At 42.5% G+C, this 16,645-nt stretch overlaps 1 protein-coding gene across 6 annotated transcripts in view; it reads right to left on the reverse strand.

Moving 5' to 3' along the window:
• The window catches only part of BBS9 (Bardet-Biedl syndrome 9), a 461,803-nt gene that overhangs the window by 135,964 nt on the left and 309,194 nt on the right, over positions 1-16,645 (reverse strand). The window lies entirely within an intron of this gene.

Below are 16,645 nucleotides of genomic sequence, written 5' to 3' on the forward strand. Positions count from 1 at the left end.
GATGTCTCAAAATAAAACAGGAAAATACAACAAATAAATACAAATAAATGTACAGATAATCACCAGCAGAAAACTTTTAAAACAATAAAAAATTAGAAAAATGCCTGGCAGAATAAAAATGTTTTTGCAAATTTTCTAAATTCCTTGGCTCAATTCTCTTTAGAGGTACTATCATGGAAAAGACCCTGCTGTATATCACCCCCAATCTGGCAACAGATAAAGAAGATACCTCACAATAAGTCTCCCAGATGATGTTAGGAGTGGTGAAATTCATACGGAATGTATTCTTTTAAGATATTTGCAACACAAGCCGTTTAGGGCTTTAAAAGGTCAAAACCGGTATCTTGAATTTATTTATTTATTATTTATAAAAGTATTTATATACCTTCCTTTTGCAAAACATCAGGGTGGTGTACAGCAAGATAAAAACATTTAAAAGCAATACAAAACAATAATGAAAAATGACTACTCAAGAGACATTTTAAACTGCATAGGCCTGTCAGCATAAACATGTCTTCAAGAGATGCCTGAAAGTCAAAAGCCAGGACGCCTGAACGTGAATTGTATATGGATGTGAATTTGGAACTTCTTTAGCACATACGTAACTATTAGATCCTATTAAAATTTTGGCAGTTTTGTACCAGATGTAATTTTTAAACAATCTTCAAGGCAATATACAACACATTACAGTAATTGAACCAATAAGTTATTTAAGCATGTCCAGCAACTACCAAATCCTGATCTTCCAGAGGCGGGCATAGTTGAAATATCAAACTAAACTGAAAAGGGCATTCCTGCTCACACGAGTAAGTTTACGAAGAACTGCCAAACTGTGCACATAGTCCTGCATTGGAGTGTGACCTTATTTAAAATGGGAAAACCCTTTCTCAGAGACCAGAAGATCCACCCCAAATCTACCCTAGGTCTCTCTCATATTTCCTGCTTTTTTGAAGGCTGAAACCAATGGCATTGTTGTATCTTGAATACAAATCAAATTAACATTTTATCTCTGAAAGGTGTCTAACATACCACCTTCAATTGATTCAGGAACCTATTAGTCATATACAGCTGGCAACATTTTTCATCTAGGCTTTCAGCTTTGACTGGCCATGTGTTGCTTCACCTTTCAAAGGATTTTGAAGACTATGGAAAATGTCCCATTTGTTCTTTCAACAAAATGTACACTAACACCATATTGGAAGCAATTTGAGAAGGCTTAGTTTTAGTCTTTCTTCTCTTATACAATCAATTACCTTTCTTTGTTGTCTCTCTAAAACCTTTCGCCCATTCAAACACTTAACCCTTTCTTCTATTCAAACAATACCAACTTGAGCAGATGAAAGCCCTTCTCTCCACGCCAGCACACAATACTACCAAAAAGAGAGAATATAACACAGATGCCTATGAAGATTTTAAGGTCCTTAAATATGATTCATTCTCAATGAAGAACAGAATGTCAGCATCAACATATCTGCACATTTGAAACACAGGGATATATTTCTTTTCATTGTAGCATTTCCCTTTCCCAGCACTACCACATATCCAGTAAAACTGTAGTCTTAGGATGGAAAATTGCTCATTACTTTAATGTATTTACAAAAACATGTACGATTTACATGAAAAATCTAATTTTACCATGGATCAAAGCAAATAAATAAATAAATATAATATTCAGGCAGATAGAATAAAAATGCTAATATTCATTTTCGTGTGCAACCTCTGAGGGCCACATAAGGCATGATACCATTAATTCACACAATGATCAATTGCTTGAATGGTCTTTTTAAAGAGTAACTAGCAGGTACAGCATCGCTGATCTGGACTGTGATCTTGGCAGAGATAGGGGGGCTTCAACAAATTGCTCCTTGCTGCACCAATGGAAGCTAGCATGTGGGGAGGGGGATACAGATTTGGACTGATACAGGGTTAAAGTCCCCTGCTTTCCCAATTAGGGTCCCACTGTAGATTGGGGGCCCGTGCCTGCTATTTTATTTACTCTAAAAAAGCTTTTTAAAAAATCTCGCAGTTGCTAAAAGCCTGAATGATGTCACCTTACAAGAAATCACACTATATATTCTGCAACTGGGATTCTGTTTGCAGAGGGCACAATCAGAAAACATTAGGAGAGATTGATGAATGCTGTCAAATTCCTCCAAGCATGTAAATAAGGCATTACCAGTCAGCAGCCTTATCTTTGCCAAGGTCTATTGGAAACAGTGCATTCGCGATAATGGGAACAGTTGATTGATTGATTGATTGATTTCATCTGTTTTTATACGGCCTTACATCCAAAAAAATATGTAGGCAGTGAACAATAAAACAGATAAAACAGAAATATCTCAATTACAACCAGAATTGGGCATTGCAATCATAGTCCAATTCACACTAGATTTTATTTTTTATATTTTCTATATCAAAATGAATCACATAATTACCACATAATAAAAACAACATAAATTAAAAACTATAAGCTGTTATATTAGCTATACAAAAAAAGGCAGTTCAGACTGTGTGTGTGTGGGGAAGTCATACTCTCAAAGAAATATAAAATTATAAGAAATATACCACAAAATAAGATTAATCATAGTTTCATTTTGTTCACACAGCTAATGGGACTACAGAGTCCAATAGTGTTGACCTGATGGCCTGTCCTGAAGCTGGGGTGACCAGCTGCTATAGTTCATAATGTCCAAAACAGGCATATGACCTTGGTACTGTGATCTTGCTATTTTTATCATTAACATAAAAAGTAAAATCATGCAAGAAAGAGGCTGTGTCATCTGTTCCCTTACAACTTGTATATGATGTGTTAGTTTTTAGATAACATTTACCATACTTTATCATGCTATTTAGTCACAATTAAAGCACAAGCATCTTCCCAGAGCTGCCACCAATAGGAACTGATTTAGATCTTTTGACAACTCTTCTGAGTTTGCACCAAGAAAATTTATAACAAACATAGCTCAGGCCTTTTACCATAATATAACCCAATATGGCATTAATTTATTTTATATCATCCTCCCAGAAAACCTCAACCACTCAGCACTGTCACCATAGATGACAGCATGCCCCCTGAAGCCACATTCCTTTCAGCATGCTGCTGAACCATTCCCCACATCCTAGCAATTCAAACTGGTGTGTAGTACCACCTCTGTATTAGTTTAAGGGAGCTTTCTCTTATATTTGCTGATACCGATCAGAGGAGCCTTGAGTTCCAAATGGATATCCAGTCACTGTGTTCAACAGTTTCCCCTACATCTTCCTCCCAAATGGCCTTAACAGCATCTAATTTGCCTGTCTGGTGGTCTAACAGGATTCTATAAATTCTGGTGACCAAACCCTTGTACTTACACTCAGCCTCCAGTAACATTTTTTTCAAAAAGTGTTATTTTGCCTGGTTGCCTCTTCTTTGATTTCTGAACTAGTTATGAAACTAGTTACTTTGGTGTATGTGTACCCATAATGGTTTCACTTCATGGAGTTTGGACTGTTGTTGATCTACAGCAAGTGTGGAGAACCTTTGGCCTTTCAGATGTTGCTCAACTATAGTTCCCATCATCTCTGGCCATTAGCCATGCTTGCTAGGGTTGATGGGAGTTGTAGTTCAGCAATATCTGGAGGGCCAGGAGTTCCCCATGCCTGATCTACAGTGAGGGGTGCTGATCCTAAGTACAAATCCCTCAACCTATACAGCTCTTTTTGTTTTCTTGCCAGTTGTATAGTCTGTTGTCCTTCTCCCATTGCTGGGTGGCAGACTATGGTTATCAGAGGGAAGATACCAGGGAAGAGGTGCCACTTTTCCAGGCATGCAGGGTACATAGTAAGTATGGGTTGTCTGCCCAGCTCTTCCCTTTATACTTTTGCGATTAAGAAGGATAGCACCTCCAGTGGTGCTGATTTTAGGGCTGTTGCCTCCATCTCTATCCAGTGTTTTGTAATATGTCTCCAAATCATGGGTAAATTTTATTTTTTATTATTATTTTCATACATATAAAAATACAGGAGAAGCTCAAAAAAAAAAGGAAAAAAGTATCAGGAGCTGGAAGACACATATCATTTCATCAAATACAGAGAACACATGAATGTACTATTCCAGACAAAGAAACATGCTTAAAGATGATGTACAAAAGATTACCCCAAGCAAATCCTTCTGAACAGTGAGATGGTTGTTTGGAAGGGCTACAGGGAGTCTCTGCTGCTGTTCACATAAGCAATGAAAGCATATAGAAAGTGTTCACTGTATCCTTTCCCTTTAAAAAGTGTATCTGATGTGCAAGTTTTTTGAAAATGCTATGCTTCACTCTCTGTGCTACTAGTTAGCTAAAGTGTCTGATAAATTTCCAGTAAAATACAATTTCTAGCATGGCTGCTATTAACACAAATGTAATAAATCCCTTACGCAAAAATAAATTTCTAGGCCATATTTAAAGGGCTGGTTCTGACCTATAAAGTCTTATGAGACTTCAGATTCCAATACATTGTGGAATGCCTCTTACTACCTTTGTTGTTGTTGTTATATGGCTTCAAGGCGATTACAACTTATGGTGACCCTATGAATCAGTGACCTCCAAGAGCATCTGTCGTGAACCACCCTGTTCAGAACTTGTAAGTTCAGCTCTGTGGCTTCATTTATGGAATCAATCCATCTCTTGTTTGGTCTTCCTCTTTTTCTACTCCCTTCTGTTCTTCCCAGCATTATTGTCTTTTCTAGTGAATCATGTCTCCTCATTATGTGTCCAAAGTATGATAACCTCAGTTTCATCGTTTTAGCTAATAGTGACAGTTCTAGTTAAAATTTGTTGTGACACCCAATTATTTGTCTTTGTTGTAGTTCACGGTATCCGCAAAGCTCTCCTCCAACACCACATTTCAAATGAGTTGATTTTTCTCTTATCCGCTTTTTTCACTGTCCAACTTTCACATCCATACATAGAGATGGGGAATACCATGGTCTGAATGATCCTTTTAGTGTTTAGTGATACATCTTTGCATTTGAGGACCTTTTCTAGTTCTCTCATAGCTGCCCTTCCCAGTCCTAGCCTTCTTCTGATTTTTTACTATTGTCTCCATTTTGGTTAATGACTGTGCTGAGGTACTGATAATCCCTCTAGGATATACACCTTAACATGGTGAGGGGGTTTGAGAGTGTTGAAGAAGAAGCTGAGAGCAATGCCGTCAGGAGTCTAGACCAAGAGGCTAGACTTCTAGCAGGGGCACCCAAAGCGGAATGGTCAAAGCTAAGACACCAGACTAAGATGCATCCAAACTCAGAGGAAGACAATGGTAAACCACCTCTGAATACCTCTTACCACGAAAACCCTGTGAACAGAGTATCCAAAATGCAACACGAGATAGTGCTGGAAGATGAGACCCCCAGGTCAGAAGGCACTCACCGAGCTACTGGGGAAGAACAAAGGACAAGTACGAGTAGCACTGTGACAACTGGCTGGGTCAAAGCCAAAAGGAAACCCAGAGGCTGATGTGCGCAGATGAGAGTCCGGAGTTGTACGACGCACACAATAGGAACATGCAATGAACCAAGGAAAGTTAGAAATTGTCAAGCAAGAAATGGAACGTATCAACATTGCAATACTTGGCATGAGTGAACTAAAATGGATGGGAATGGGACATTTTCAATCAGACAACTATAAAATATTTTATGCAGGAAATGAGAAATTAAGAAGAAATGGGGTTGCTTTAATAGTGAGAAGTCATGTAGCAAAAGCAATTAGGAGCTACAACACAAGTTCTGGGCGAGTTATATCAATGAGATTAAATGGGAAACCTATCAACATAACCATCATCCAAGTCTATACTCCAATGGCAAACGCAGAAGAAGAGGAATTGGAGAGATTTTATGCAGAAGTACAGGAAGAAATAGATCACAGACCAAAACAAGATGTGCTGATTACCATGGGGGACTGGAATGCAAAAGCAGGGAACAGAGAAGAACTAGGAATTGTGGGGAAATGGGGCTTAGGAGACAGAAATGAAGCAGGAGTAAGACTTATTGAATTCTGTGAAGCCAATAATTTGTTTCTCACAAACACATTTTTTGATCAACCGAAAAGACGACTGTACATGTGGACATCACCAAATGGCCAATATAGGAATCAAATTGATTATATAATTGATAGCAGAAGACAGAGAATTTCCATACTTTCAGCGAAAACAAGACCAGACTGTGGTACAGCTCATGAACTGGCCGTATTGAAAATCAGAGTAAAGCTAAAGAAGAACAGCAAAGGAATCATAATGCCAAAATACAATTTAAATAACATGCCGGAAGAATATAAAGATCAAATAAGGAACAGATTTGAGGCTTTAAACGTAGTTGACAGAGAACCAGAAGAACTATGGAGTGAAGTTAGAGACATTATCAGGGAAGAATGCAAAGAGACAATACCTCTAGTTAAAAAGAAAGACCTCAATGGATGACTGAAGAAACTCTTAAAATGGTTAAAGTGAGAAGGAAAGCAAAAGCAAAAGGAGATAGAAACACAGTCAGAACCCTAAATGCAACAATACAACTAGTACATAGGGACAAAGAGAACTATTACAATAATTGTATAGAAAGAGAAGAGAGAGAAAAAGGGAAGAACAAGAGCCCTATTCCAAAAGATTAGAGAAATTAAAGGGAAATAAACACCAAGAGTAGGAATGTTGAATAATCAACAGGGGAACACACTGACTGACCGAGATGGAATAAAAGGAAGAATAAAAGAAAGCAAGAATGGACCAAGATGAAGGAGGTGTGAACATTGGAGGGAGAAATATCAATAATTTAAGATATGCAGACGATACCATACTACTAGCAGAAAACAGTAATGATGTGAAACAAATGCTGATGAAAGTTGAAGAGGAAGGCACAAAAGCAGGACTACCGGTGAACGTCAACTAAAGTAATATCTTCCTACCTAGACCCAGCCTTGTAGCCAGCCTTCCTTGTTAGGTGGGGAAGCCACATTTCTAGGTGGGGCATTGGGGGGAGGTACATAGCACCAGCCAATCCCCCCCCCACTGGTGGGGAGGCTGTGAGGTCTGGGTCAGGGGAAGATAGTGACCTTTCCTGTCACTCCTCCTCCATCCAGAATGTGTGTTGTTACATGAATGAAATTTAATCTTTTGAATTGTCTCACCCTTTTTTGAGAAATCCCAAGGAATACCAGACTCAAAAGCTTGACTTTGCCTATAGCTACAGTCCCCTTTCACCTGTGGTCTGTCCCTGTGTTCTGATTCTTCATGAACTGAACTACCTGCCCGAAGCCAAAGGACTCGGTCTCAGCGACATCTGAATTTTTTTCTCTTTTTATTAAAGTTATAGATACATCAAAAGCAGTGTGCCTCATTAATTAACTATGCTTTCTAGGAACTTTGACTCTGAACTGACTACGCATGTCTTCGCAGCTCTAAGACTTTGACTCAGCATTGAGGTTTCCCCCCCAGTCCCCTTAAGTAGGTTTGGATCTCACACACACACACAAGCTCTTCCTCAGCCCAGTCTGTTGAATTTTCCACTTCTCATGCCTCTGAGTGCGGGATGAAGGTGGTTTGATCTCAGCTTCTGACTCTGACGAAGGACTGCTAACTGACAGTTTGGGCGGGGGAAGTGGGGCAGCGCTCAGTTGGGGAATGTTGGGCATGTGAGGTTAAGGATTGATGAGGATCTGCTCCACCACTTCATACTCTTCTTGATCATCGACCATGATGGGTGGGGGCGGAGCTTCAGGTGCTCGGTGCAGGTCTGGCAGCTTCTTTGAGTAGAGATCGATGAAATACTGGATCTTTATGGAGGCGGGTAAGGTAAGCATAAGGCAACTAAGTTGATTTGGGCTTCCACTTCAAAGGGTCCCAGCCTCTGTGCCTCTAACTTATGAGAGGGAACCTGTGTCAGCAAATGAGTGGAGAGCCACACTTTGTTGCCTACTTGAATTTCAGGGCCCAGCTGGTGGTGTTGATCAGCTACCACGGACCCCAGAACAGGGGGTGGGGGGGCTCAAACCCCCCAAGACTAAGCTTGGGTGGGCTGAGTCCCCCCCAAATGACCAGGCAAAATTGATAGTGATACCGCAGTGTTCTTAAGTTCTGGCAAAAAATGGTTTCCCACACTGCCACTACAAAGAGGTCTCCAGAGCATGAGCATCCCTTCTGTAATCTATGGAGACCACGCCAGGAATGCTAACAGATTACTGTGTTAATTTTGTTCTGTTTTCATCAAGGCCTTTGCCTGACAGCCATTTTAGGAACAGTTGCAGCCAGCAAACTGGAGCATGCTCAGTCTGCCTTTGCAATAGCAATACATCTGCTCTTTGGCCACTAGGTGGCAACACACTTAAACTACTGAGAATATTACACCTTTCCCCCCCCACCCAGTGGACTAGAGATTTCTGCTGGGGCATTTGCATTTGTTCCCCCCAGATTTCTGTCCCATTATTTGGGGTGTATTTTGTTCATAAAAGGGCCTCACACACCTTAGAAAGGAACACTTTCTCTTTCAAAGTACTTCCCTTGAGCTAACAGAGAACCTGCTTCTTGGAGCTAGGAGAACACAGGGAGGAGAGTTTTGCAGCAGCCAGTTTTAATCTGTATGCTGGAGCCCTACTGAAGATTAAGAACAAAGTGACTCAAGTTCATTCTTGAGTGAGTATAATGCTTTATAAATATCAGTTTGAGCTAAATGCTGCCCATATATTACAATTGAAATTGTAATAAAAATCAAATATACAGGTTTCTCAAACTTTCAAACAGTTTAACATAAGCAGGTTCACTAACTTAAAGCAATTAGTTTCATAAGTTTTTTAAAAGAAATGGTTTTAACGTTGTTTTGTTTTAATGTATTTTAAGGTCTGTTTTTATGATGTTTTAAAGTGTTTTAAGTGCTTCTGTTTGCCACCCTGGGCTTCTGCTGGGAGGAAGGGCGGGATATAAATCAAATAATAAATAAATAAATATGAGACTCAGCCAGTCCGAAATCTCTTAGACCAAGTTATGCTGGTACAGGTCTTACACACCATACTTGCATCAGCAGCATCAGGAGAATATTCTTTCAGTGCTCTGAAGAATAAAGACATACCTGCGTAATTGCACTACACAGAAGCACCTTACACATCTGCTTCTTCTTCACATGCACAAGCAAAAATCCTTTGGAAAACATTATGAATGAATTTATCACCAGAACTGCTGAATGCCAAGCCACCTTTGTCTTAAGTGTGCCACAGTAATGTTTATGATTTATTAATACACAAACAAGGAGTCTATGGCACCTTAAATACTCACAAAGACTTAAAGACTCACAAATTTATTTAAGATGCCACAGACCCCTTGTTTGTGTTTTCATATCTCAGCCTAACATGGCTACCCCTTCCGAACCTATCTTTAAGGTTTATTGTTATTAAGTATAATAAATAACAGAATACAAAAACCACAACTATACTATTTATTTTAAAATCTTTATTTTATTTACTTATTACATATTTTAAGATCTTTTTATTTATTTTATTGTTCTTTAATTTAAAATCGATGATCTTTTTAATTATTTTAATTTATTGTACTTTTAATTAATTTATTTTAAGATAAAATAAAATAAGAACAGGGTACGAATCCCCACATAGCCAAGAAGCTCACTGGGTGACCTTGCCTCTCAGCCTCAGAGGAAGGCAATGGTAAAACCATCTCTGAATACCACTTCCCATGAAAACCCTATTTGTAGGGTCGCCATAAGTCGGAATCAACTTGAAGGCAGTCCATTTCATTTTTCATTTCATACATCTTTATTTTAAAGGTGTTACATGAACGTCCAGTAAGAAATGGAAAGCTTCTATGGTTTGACAAGACCTTGCAAGTGTGTTTATGATTGTGACAGTTCTAGAATATGACAGATTTATTATTTATTTAACCCATTAAATAAGCAGATGTAAAATGCATCTGCAAGTAGGTCATCATGACATGACCTGCCCACCAGTCTTGAGCCCCCCCACCTTGAAAACAGTTCCGGGGTCCCTGTCTGCTACTCTTTTACAGTTGGCTTTAGCCCTGGCTAGTTGTTTCTGTAGCAGGTGCTGCATGGCTTGCAACTTCTGCAAAAAACCCACCACCGCTGGAACGGCTGGATTGGCACTCGGGGTGGCGAAGGTGCATGGGTGGTAGCTGAAACTGGCAAAGAATGGAGTCTGTCGAGTGGATGAGTGTACCAAATTGTTGTAAGTGAATTTGGCTAGAGACAGTAAGGTCACCCAGTTGTCCTGCTGGTAGTTCATATAGCAGCAGAGGTACCGCTCCAGGGCTGCATTCACCTTCTCCGTTTGTCCATCTGTCTGGGGGCGGTGCATGGATGACATTCTCAACTCGTTCTTTAACAGCTGCTGCAAGGCACACCAGAACCATGTCGTGAACTGGGTCCCCCGATCCAACACCAAACTGGTGGGGAGTCCATGCAGCCAGAAAATGTGTTGAGCAAACAACTGGGCGGTCTCTCCTGCGGATGGCAGTCCAGCGCAGGAAATGAGCCATTATTCTAAAGGTGTCCATGATGACCAAAACTGTCATGTTCCCCTGAGAGGCAGATAGATCTGTGATGAAATCCAAAGCCACCATTTGACATGGTCTTTTGGGCATGGGGAGTGGCTCCAGCAACCCAGCTGGCCACCCCAGGGCATGTTTAGCTCTTATGCAAATGGAACAGGACTGTACATAACTTTCCATGTCATGATTGACCCCTTTCCACCAGAAGTCCCACATGACTGCCTGTAACGTTTTGAACACCTCCAAATGCCCTGCGGTTGGGGAGTCGTGGCATTGTCAGAGGACCTTGGCTCGAATTTCCCCTGGAGGCACATAAAGGGCTTCACAGTGGTAGAACATCCCCCCAGTGAGAAGCCTGGTGCACTGTCCTGAGAGGGCTGCTCCAATTCTTGCACCCTCTCTCGAGTGTAAAGGTTTTGCTCTTGTGCACATTATAATTCCTCAAACCATGGATCTGGACAGCCAGCTGCAACCATTTTCTCTAGTGGAATAATGAAATGTAGAGGGGATGGAGGTTGGTCTTCTCTATACTCTGGCTTGTGGGATAGGGCATCAGCCCAGTGGTTCGGCACCTGTGGAATGTAATTAATGCGGAAGTGGAACCTAGCATGAGCCCACCACACTTGCCGCTGGTTCAACTTGTGGGCCATCTGGAGGCTCTCTAAGTTCCAGCAGTCAGTGTGGACTTCCACTTCGTGCCGAGCTCCCTCCAGGAGGTGCCACTAGGTCTCCAACGCATCTTGGATGGCGAGTAACTCCTTCTCCCAGAAAGTGTAGTTCCTTTCCACACTAGCCAGCTTTTGAGAGAAATAAGTGCAGGGTTGTAATGCTTCTCTTTTTTGGTCTGGTTGTAATAACACCACTCTGATGGCCATGTCCGATGTGTCAGTCTCCATCACAAAAGGGTGTTGGGGGTCTGCATGCTGGAGTATTGGCTTGGAGGAAAACAGCAGTTTTAAATCCTCAAACGCTCGTTCGGCCACTTCTGTCCAATGGAAGGGGCCTGTTCCCTTTAAGCAGTCAGTAAGCGGGGCTGTCAAGTTAGACAAGGCCATGATGAAATGCTGATAGTAGTTAGCAAACCCCAGAAACCGCTGGTCTTTCTTGGTTTTGGAGGGGTGCCAAGACAGCATGCAGCACACCTTCCCAGGATCCATTTCAACTCCTGTGGGGGTGATACTGCAGCCCAGAAAGTCCAGGGTGGTCAAGTCAAAGCCACACTTCTCCAGCTTGGCATACAGGTGATGCTCTCTCAGTCTTTGCAGCACTGTCCGCACATGTGACTCATGCTATTCTGGGGAGTCAGAATAAATAAGGATGTCATCTAAATAAACTATCATAAAGCAGGCCAGGTAGTCCCGAAAGATATCATTCATGAAATTTTGGAAGATAGCTGGGGCGTTCAATAGGTCAAATGGCACGACCAGGTATTCAAAGTGGCCATACTGGGTCTTGAAGGCAGTATTCCATTCATCCCCCTCTTTGATTCTGACAAGGTTGCATGCTCCACATAGGTCCAGCTTGGTGTAGATCTTGGCTGTCTGCAGATGCTCCAGCATTTCATTAATTAAAGGCAGGGGCTAACTGTTGGGGATGGTCCCTGTAATTATGACAAGGGTGCAGCTCTCTGCTTTTCTTCTTGACAAACAGCAGCAGGTGATCTGGATGGACGAATGAACCCCCTCTATCTAATCAAATCTATGGCACAGTCGTAAGGGTGGAGGGGGGCAGCTGATTGGCTTCTTTTTTGTCATAAACATCCTGGTAGTCTTTGTATTTATTGGACAGGGTAGCCTCCTCGAGCGAGGATGCTGCTGCCAGTGTCGCTGTAATGGCTGTCTCTGGGGACTGGCAATGTCATTCACAGTATTCTGATTGAAAGGCCACCGTAGCCTTTCCTCACGAGATCAGGATCATGCCTTGGCCAGCCAGGTCATTCCCAGTACCACTGGGAATCTGGGCAAATCAGCTAGATAGAACACCACCCTTGCCACATGATGAGGAATCTCCACCCTCAATTCAGCTGTGGCCAAGGTTACCTACCCTGAAGTCAGGGGCCGCCCATCTATGGTTTCCATGGACAGTGGCAACTCTAGTGTAGTGATTGGCATCCTGTGCTGTTTGGCAAAGCTCACATACATAAGGTTACTGGAAGCGCCTGAATTCACCATACCAAACACCTGGACTTCTTGCCCTGCAGGCAAACCTAGGCAGACTGGCAAGTGTAAAGCGGACGTTGGCAGGAGACGCTTAGTATGAGGTTGCTGACTTATCAGTTGATCCCAGCTCATGGACCTCTACAAGGGCTGGGATATGTAGTTTTCCTGCACTGGAGCCTTTTCTGACTTACAGGGGCAGGACATGGCCAGGTGCCCCACCTTCCCACAGTATGAGCACAGCCCCTCCTTGTGACACTTCTCCTTCTCTGCTTCCATCAGATGTGGCCGCACCCCCACCTGCATGGGTTCCACCCCGGTGCCATTGAGGTTCCCACTCTGGGGGGAAATGTGGGTGGGGGAGTGGTAAGGAAGGCAAAGATTGAGTCATCTCAGCTTTATGCTCCTGGTGATGACCTTCAAGGCATATGTCTATCTGTAGGCACAGATAGACCAGCTCTGGGAAACTGCTTGGCTGTGGGGCTCACACAACTCATTCAAGACCTACGTGCTGAGCCTGTTGCAGTATAAATACATTAAACCAGTCATTAAAGTCTGTTTCCTGGGCAAGGATACGAAAGCTGTTAGTATAAGTCTCAAGTGCATTTTTTGCTGCAGTTTTCCCAGTTGGTGGGACAGTTTCTCTCTGCTGGGGGTCTCGCAATATCTCAGCCATGGCGTTGACAAAGGAGGTATATTGGGACAAGACAGGGTCATTTTGAAGCAACAGTGGGGTGGCCCACTGGGCTGCTTCTCCCTTCAAGTGACTGGTGATGAATGCCACCTTTACGTCGTTGTTGAATTCTGACTGCCACACTCATGTGCAAAGCTCGCACAGGGCTATGAATGAGGAGAATTGCTTTACTTTCCCTCTGTAGCAGGGGGGCATTCCCACCGAAGACTTCATTTGGGGTTCTGACATAGGTGGAACTGTTCCCTGTGCTTGCTGCGTGGGGATTGTCTGGGTCACTACTTGAGACATTGGAGGTGCAAGGCCTGATTCTCAGTTTGCAGTTCCGTTTCTTCCGCCGTGGGGGCATCAGATAGGGGAAGTTGGGGCTGAGTCAAACTGTCCTGCCTGAAGCCAAAGGACTCAGTCTCAGTCGTGTCTGAGGTTTTCTCTCTTTTTATTAAAATTATAGATAAAGCAGTGAGCCTCATTAACCTAACTATGCTTTCTAGGAACTTTGACTCTGACTAAGCATGTCTTCACAATTGTAAGACTTTGACTCAGCACTGAGGTTCCCCCCTCCCCCCCAAGTCCCCTAAAGTAGGGTTGGATCTCAGCTTCTGACTCCGATGGAGAAGGGCTGCTAACTGACAGTTCGGGCAGTGGAAACAGGACAGAGCTTGGTTGGGGAATGTCTGGCACGTGCGGTCAAGGCTCTGGCCGCAATGCTGGGGGGTCAGGAGCAGAGGGTGCTGGACTGTCCAAGTCAGGGGCTAAGTCACCCTGAGTGGCCACCCCGTTATTTGCCCCCTCCCCAAATTCCCAGTCCAAGTCCTCATCCTCAGATTCCCCCTTGTCTGCCCCCCCCCTGCTTGGCTCACAACAGACACTGGGTTCCTGAGCTTCACTTAGATGCTGCATTAGGTATCTCAGTTTTAGATTCCACCTGAAAAACAAACTTGTTCATACTACAAGTTTAGGGAAGGGCAGAGAGAAAATAAATATTATAGGGCATGTTTGTTAATTCTTCCTTGAGAGTCCTTACTTCTAGTATTGTTCCTGACCTTTAGATTTTCCTTCCTGGTCTCGATGGCTCAGGCAGGGAGCTTGCAGACGGGGTGGGACCTGCCTCGATGGGGGTGCTGGCCAATGAAGTCTGCAGGCTGGCAGAGTCCCTGCTCCTTCAACGCCCCCAGGGACCTCGTCCTTATCTGACTCCTCTCCCTGATCTAACTCCCCTTGTGCCTGGAGCACAACAGTTGTGCCCCCATTTCCCCCCCAGCTGCAGGCCTACCCAAACCTCCTTGGAATGCCCTCTCCAGCTGAAGTACAGAACGCAACAAGAGACAGGGCCTTTCAATAGTGCCCCCCATCTCGTTTACTAAATGCTCTCCCCAGGGTCTGCCTAGTGCCAATGCTCTCATTCTTTTGGTGCCAGGCAAACCCTTCCTTTTTCTCCCTGGCACTTATTAGTTTTTGGGTTTTGCTGCGGGTTGGCACTTGCTGATTGGTTATTGATCTTGCTGATGCTACAGAGTTTGGAGATTTTAGTAAATATGTGTTGGGAATTTGTGCATCATTGCTTTTAGTTTTATCTAGTGTGTTTTAGCTGAAAAATTTATTTTGTATTTGTATTGCAATCTTGATGTAAATTGTCCTTTTTTGGTACATGGTGAATAAATAAAGGTGGTGGTGGTGAAGGCGATGATAGGTAATAAAAGGTATCTGCACTGTTCACAGTACAACATCAAAAAAGAAAGTCAGGATCTGGCAAAACACTCTGCTTAACAATTTTGTGTGCAATCCTATACACGTCTACTCAGAAGGAAGCCTGACTGAGTATAAGTGAGTATAGAATTGCAGCCTTTTAGCTATTTACCACACTTTTCTTTACATGGTTATATATCAGCTACCTGATCATATGGAAGAACCTTACAGCATGAACTGACCCAGTCACCTCCAAATCTCATTAAAAGTAATGGGTTGACAGCACTGAACTGTACACTTTAAGCCTATTAATTTCAACAGGACAGATATGACTTTTACTGGGTTGTGTCCAGAGTCTTTCATTTACTGAAATAGTTTTGCTTAACAGTTTGTTTATGAATGCCTGTAAAACAAGATGATAGACTTTTCCTGAAAAGAAAAAAAACCCAACTTTTATTTTCTAAGGTGGTGCTGAGCAACCTTACCAGGACATCAAACATTCAAAATTTCAAGCTATGAAAAGCAGGGCTATTCAGCAGACTTATTCATTTATTGTTAACAACAACAGACAAATGGTGCATTGTATTAAGCACTACTGATAAATATGCTGATAAGCAGGCTAGATGGAAAAATTTCTATGGTCCACTAAATTGCCATGTAATAATTAGCCAAAATATACTGAGAAAGACTGTCAGAATTGTTTTCAATGAATAGGATTCCAAGAGAATAACCTCTATTGCCCACTCCCTTTATGATATGATGTATAAGTCATCCATTTATCTTGTGTATGCTACTACTCAAGCCAAAAGAGAAAACTCTAAGGTAGATGTGTTAGCAAGCCTCCTCAGTAGATGCGTGTTTCACATACACGTGTTCTAGGAGTCTTGTGAATGAGGATCTTTAGACATGGGCAACAGTTTATCTTCACAGATTTGCCCAGTAACCTACATTCACACAGGTCTTACAAATGGGTATATTAATTGAGCATGCAATAGACACATTTAACACTTCAATGGGTAATAACAAAAATATGTGTCTGTTAACATCAATGGGAAATAGCTCAGAAACAATATGTACTGCCTTAGTTTGGGAGAATTAGCTGATTGTTTCTAACAACTAAACAAACATACACACACATATACAACATACATATACATGAAGGAGCAAGCACACAAGGCATAACAGGAGATGCGGCGGGAGCTCTCTCTCTGGGCTCACACTGCCTACTAGGTCTCAATTATGCGCAGCTGGGCAGGGAGGACCAGAGGGTGGCTGCTACAACAGTCACACATAACAGATGCAGGAAGAAGGATCAGATGTGGAGGTTATAATTTGTAGGGAAAGTACTTCTAGAAGACAGGAAAGGGAGCAAGATATACCTTTTCCAGCCCTGGTGGGTAATCCTGAAGAATTAGAACCAGGATGTGTGACTGTGTCAGGGTCAGGCAGGAAAACAGCAGAGGAAGCCCTGAAAATGGATTTCTGCTTCAGCTAGTGAGGCTCTAGGAAAGTGAGGAACTGAAGTGCAGCTCTTAGAAGGGCCTTTGAAGCAGCTGCAGCAAGTGGGGACCTCAGCTGCCAGCACTCCAGA

This window comes from Rhineura floridana, chromosome 10 (assembly GCF_030035675.1).
Source record: "Rhineura floridana isolate rRhiFlo1 chromosome 10, rRhiFlo1.hap2, whole genome shotgun sequence".
Lineage (NCBI taxonomy): Eukaryota > Metazoa > Chordata > Lepidosauria > Squamata > Rhineuridae > Rhineura > Rhineura floridana.